Here is a 6,113-nt window from a genome sequence, read left to right on the forward strand (position 1 = left end):
CTTGAAATGTAGTAAAGACATGCGTCCTTTGAAGAAACCCTAGTGTTCACCTTATTTAGCTTTGGTATAAATTTGGTTGTTGTCTTTTTTTTTGATACCCTACATCTCCTTTTATTTACGCAAATAAATCTGGCAATGCTTTAAATATTTTTAAATACATGTATACTTGCTTTCAAAACAGACCGTTACCGACGCCTATGTGTATAAAATACCCCTTCCCGAAGTTTCCCCCTTTGAAGTTCACCTTAGGAGTAGACCGTTTTGTAATCAGAACTTCACTGTACCTAGTCCGAGTAATTAAAACGTCTTGAAAGGCTATTTAAATTTTTTGCTGTGATGCCTTCCTGGGCAAAAATTAGAATAGCCTTTCAAGACGTCGCAATCAGTATTCGGATTACACTGTACCGTGATGGACGTTGACGTGATGAGGAATTCGACGCATGTTTACATCAACCCACCTCTCCGCCAGACCCGGGATAAATGAACATTAAAATTAATACAAAATAAGTCATTTGAAGATACCCGTTTTCACAATTTTTTTTATACTTTTGAATTATATCAGTTAACAGATACGTATGTTTAATTTTTCTTAACTACAGACAGAATCATACGCATTCCTTCCCCTATGTTTTTATGAACGTAACATTTATAATGGGTCTGCACATTCAACACTTCACTGTCATTTTCTTGACTTTCTTTCCTGCCTCATTTACGGATACCCTCATATAATAGATGCATCCCAATATTACCCATTCAGACGTTAAGAAAGCCTTTACTTCATACGGCATAAGCTAATAATTTACCAATGAGAATCCATTAACAGATTTACCCCCATTATGACGTGAACTGTATGACTATTAGACCGGGTCTTAAGTGACCCGGTAATTAATTATGTGGAAAACAAAATAGCCTGGAATAGTGTTATTTTTAATCAACACCATTGTCCTGTATTAGTTATATATAAAGTTGAATTCTTTGATTCTTTGTTTTCATGTCATGCCGGCTAACGATTTTACTTGTTATTCCAGTAGTTAGTTAACGGTATATATTTTGCTCACATCTTTAGGGCATCGAATATCTTTTTAAAAGATAGTACTTGTTCTTCAGTCTTATTAGCTTTTGGCCTCGCTGAAAAGAATGAAAGGCAATATTGTCTGGAGAATGTATGTATTCAGGGTCTATATTGAGGCCTGTTGAAATTTTATAATTGTAGAAGTCCAGTGACGGGACCAGATGTATAATGTTCACCTAGTGGCATCTCCTTTTAGCAATCGACAAAATGTACTTTTTGAGACGAAATAGAAAACTAATCATCATTATCTCTGTCCGGTGAAACAGAACTTGATACCCTATGTTTGACTCAATTGTCAGTGATGAATGATCATTGTAAGGTTGAACTTTGTCAAAAAATGAGGCCTACTTGCAAAACACTTTCAGTACATACAGAACTAGGCTTTACTGGTAGTTCAATACTTCCATAAAATTTCGTCTTGTGTCTGTTCTGTATGATTGCCGAAATATCAATGATAAAGGGACTCTCAGTGTATCGGGTTGCCTATACTACATGTACTTCACTGTTGCTTTCAGATTGTGGCAGATTATTGTTCATTTTCAAAGTTTTCTACATACATGTACTTCCTGAACTATTGAATATAATTATCAATTCTTTCAGGCCTTCAATGACCCTAAAAACAAACTGAGTGTTAAAATTTAAGCCAAAACAACTTAAATTATAATGAAACTCAAAGTGTTTATTCATATCATTAACAATAATACACATAACATTCAAAGCATTCTACCATATTGTTTCAGTAGCTGTGGTTATGAATTTCCTCTAATAATAAAACATACTTTTAAAACTAATTTTCTAAATACCATTCTTGTCAAAATCAGACAAATTTCAATGTTAGAAAAGGTAGGACAAAAACTGTTGTTTATCCCCTAAAACTACCCCAGAAAATTATTGAAAATAAAAACAAACCTAAGTAATGAAACCAAAAAAATAATAACAGTCTTGCATTTTTTCTGATAAATGATCTCATCCAAGACACTGATGATTGTAAACCTTTTTTAAAATTTGGAGATTACTTGACAATAACTAAAGGCATTACTGATCATTACTACAAAATGTAGTAATTTTATTGATTATAAAATAATGCGGGTTCTGCAGAACTTTTCTCCCCTGCATACAGTATTGTTGTGTTTTGAATTTTGTATTGGTTTCATATGTATTGAAGAAATGCTCCAACAAATTGTTATCCGAGCGATAACTATGATATTACAGAAAAAAAAAACCCCAGAAAAAATGTCAGTTTGTTAAAAATTAAAAAAAGGTAATAAAAAATCATTTTTTCAAGTCTTTCTCATTCTCTTTTTGGCTTTATCATATTTTCTCCTTCGTATCTATTTTCAACATGTAATTGTACACAAATGGAAACTTGTAAAAAATAAAAGATATATGTTCTTTAAATACTTTGAAGTTGAACCCTGTATTTCACTGCAATGAATGTTTCACCTCTATTAGCTCTCCAGACTCTTAGTTTATATATTTTTGAATTATAAAATAAACTTACTTCTGTCAAAAAAATATTAGCCTAGGTATATTTTTAGAAGGAACTGGAATTTCTTTTTTGGCAGCTCAAATAATATCTTCTTTCACCTGCATCAATATTTTAAATCATTTAAATAATGAGGCATGACTGCAAATTTTGAAAACCAGGCAGAAGACACCAAAGTCTCACTATATCCTTTCAGATGACTTACATGAAGTAATATTGGAATATTAGATGTTGACAACATCATCACCAAAAAAGTAAAGCCTATAAAAATCTTCATCCCATTCATTCTGGTAAGACAAATTTTACAATTACCAAATGCAATCAAATCTAGCAGATAACTCATAAATACTGTTAACTTCTATTATATTTACAATTCATCATCTTAAATCAAAGACAGAACACTTTATATCCATGCATTTGGTCATTAGATCAATTGAGTATTATATTATAATTAGCTGTTCCAGGTTACAATAAAAGACTAGGTTGACTGCAGCATGATACATCAATGGACCATGTAAAACATCAATCTAACATACAAAAATATATGTAGATGTCATTTTTGCTATGCAATTAAATGAAATATATATATGAAATAAGGAGATGTGGTATTATTGTCAATGTGACAACTATACACCATAGACCAAATGAAGTAGATGTTATGAACTATAGGCCTTCAACAATGAGCAAAACTGAGTATTTGAAGAAAAATGTCAGGCTATGCAAATAACCAGATTTTTGTTTTTACATTTAAATGAATAGGAAATAGTTCCATGCAAGAGAAAGTTATGCAGATAACCAAATTATGCAACTGAGTGGAGTCGACTTTATGAACTTGTACTATTTCAGGGCACAAGACATGTCTATAAGTGTGCTCAAAATAAAAGTTTGTTTTTCAGAAAGGAATTTCTTTCAATAATAACAAAAACCCAAAATGCATCATATAGAATGAAAAATAGGCATGCTGTTCATCAAATTAGTGAGAACACTGTTGTTCACCAATACTGACAGATTTTTGAAAGAACTGGGTGAGGCCTCAATTCCTAAAATCAATCTTGAATCTTTGTTGTTAAATTTCTTAAGAATCAGTCAACTGTAAAGGTTTTGTGAGAAACCATTGTTCTACAGACATACAATGATGAAACACATATACCATTACAGACAACAAAAATTTGCATCAAATTACATAACACTTGCTAAATTACAATAGAAACCTTTTTTTTCTTATTTCCTGGAACACCCATATAACTTCAATAATCAAATCAATCAACATTTTCAAGCAATACAAGATAGAAGCAATGTATAATTATAAATGAATGATACGTCTATAAATTATATTAATAGTGCAGTAAGTCAACATATTGACATAAACAATAATACATTTTACAGTAGTGAAAATATGGCATCAAATGTAAATAATTTTCTTTTAATTCAACTTTAATGGTGAAATTTTATGTATATAATAGACAAATCAAAGTACTGAATCACACTCTCAAGGTTACACAGAGACATTAATCAAACAACAAAATGATTTGAATAAAATGGGAAAAATGTCATGTAGATAAATTTCACACTTATAAGCTGGTTTTTCATTTTATAATCAACTTAATTCAGATCTGTTTGATATCAATATATGCATTGCATATGTATTAATTCAACTTCAAAAAATCTATATTCTTTTGAATAGTATACGTATTTACTATCATTTTTTTATACAAATTTTGTTATGTGTGAAAATGTAACTGTTTAATAAATATATTGAAATGTAAAACAAAAGCTCATAATCTATAACAATATAATTCATTGTACAAAATTAAAAATAAATTTAAAGTGAAGCCACCAAAATTCAAACTTGATTTGTGTTTTGTGGTTATAAGCATTGTGGATAAGTTTCATAACATTTGGTTGAGGCAAACTTAAGTTAGAGAACGGAAACTAAAAATTTTGCAATTTTTCCATTTATAAAGGGGCATAACTCTAGAACGGTTAAAGTGACACCACCAAAATTCAAACTTGATCTGTGTTTTGTGGTAATAAGCATTGTGTATAAGATTCATAACATTTGGTTGAGACGAACTTAAGTTAGAGAACGGAAACTAAAAATTTTGCAATATCCATTTATAAAAGGGCATAACTCTAGAACGGTTAAAGGGACGCCCCCAAAATTCAAACTTGATCTGTGTTTTGTGGTAATAAACATTGTGTATAAGTTTCCTGACATTTGGTTGAGGCAAACTCAAGTTAGAGAACGGAAAACAATTTTGGGACGTATGGACGTACGTACATACAGACGGACAAGGGTAAAACTTAATGCCCCCACTTAATGCCCCCACCGCTACCGCGGGGGCATAAAAATTTTGAAGTTTTGAATTAGAACAATACTAACTAATCACACTTATGCCTGCTGTGTCAAATATAAATTACTTAGTTGCTGCCATTTAATATTTTGTTTAACAAGTGCCAGTGTCAATTTTGAACTGCTTTAATACATCTGAATGTAATTTTGATAATATAATGCAAATGTTGAAAAAAAATAGCAATACTTTAATATAGTAACAAACAAGAATGTGTCCATAGTACATGGATGCCCCACTGGCACTATCATTTTCTATGTTCAGTGGACCGTGAAATTAAGGTCAAAACTCTAATTTGGCATTAAAATTAGAAAGAATCTAAGATCATATCATAGGGAACAGTTTCAAATTGATTGGACTTCAACTTCATCAAAAACTACCTTGACCAAAAATTTTAACCTGAAGCGGGTCAGTCGGACGAACGGATGGACGAAGGAACGAGCGAAACGGACGCACAGACCAATAAAATTAATGCCCATAAATGGAGCATAAATACATTCAAAGTCAGTCAATATCCTGACTGAAGGTGGAGGGTTAATTAATCTCGAAATAATGTCCAACTGAAAACTGCCAATGCTAGTACAAACCATGATTGAAGGGTAGGGGACCAAATAATTTCCATGGAATGACACATGCTAATGCTCATACATTTGCAAACCAAATATCATTAATTTACCACAAGGAATTCCCCTAACACTGACCAAATCACAAACACAACATAAAATATATTATAAACTAAGCAAAAGTTTCAAAGTCAATAGACCATGACTGCTGGGGTCAAGCCAAATCATCTCCATGGAAATGTGCAACTGCTTAATCAACTCACCACTAGTGGTTCCCCTAAAACTGACTTAATCATAAACTATGCATTGTTGACGCCCAGCCACAAGGTCAAGGTCAGTGTAACTTGAAAACAAGACATGTCCTTTTTACAAGAAGTCTACAGTTCACCTTAGAGATGACTTTTAACTCATAAAAAGTTAGCATTAAAGCTAAATCCTCAACATTAAACAAACATCCACGGATCATTGATCAATATAGCAATATATCCCTTTTTGTGGGAAAAATTTGGTTGATTATATAGGGAATCACTGAAGCATGACTGTAGTGGGCCCCCTCTAATGGCAGTCAGTGCCCCCCCCCCCCCCCCCCCCATTACAAACTTGTAAAAAGTTCTGGATCCACCACTGTCTCATCAGGCTTT

The sequence above is a fragment of the Mytilus californianus genome, unplaced genomic scaffold, assembly GCF_021869535.1.
Source record: "Mytilus californianus isolate M0D057914Y unplaced genomic scaffold, xbMytCali1.0.p SCAF_4, whole genome shotgun sequence".
NCBI lineage: Eukaryota > Metazoa > Mollusca > Bivalvia > Mytilida > Mytilidae > Mytilus > Mytilus californianus.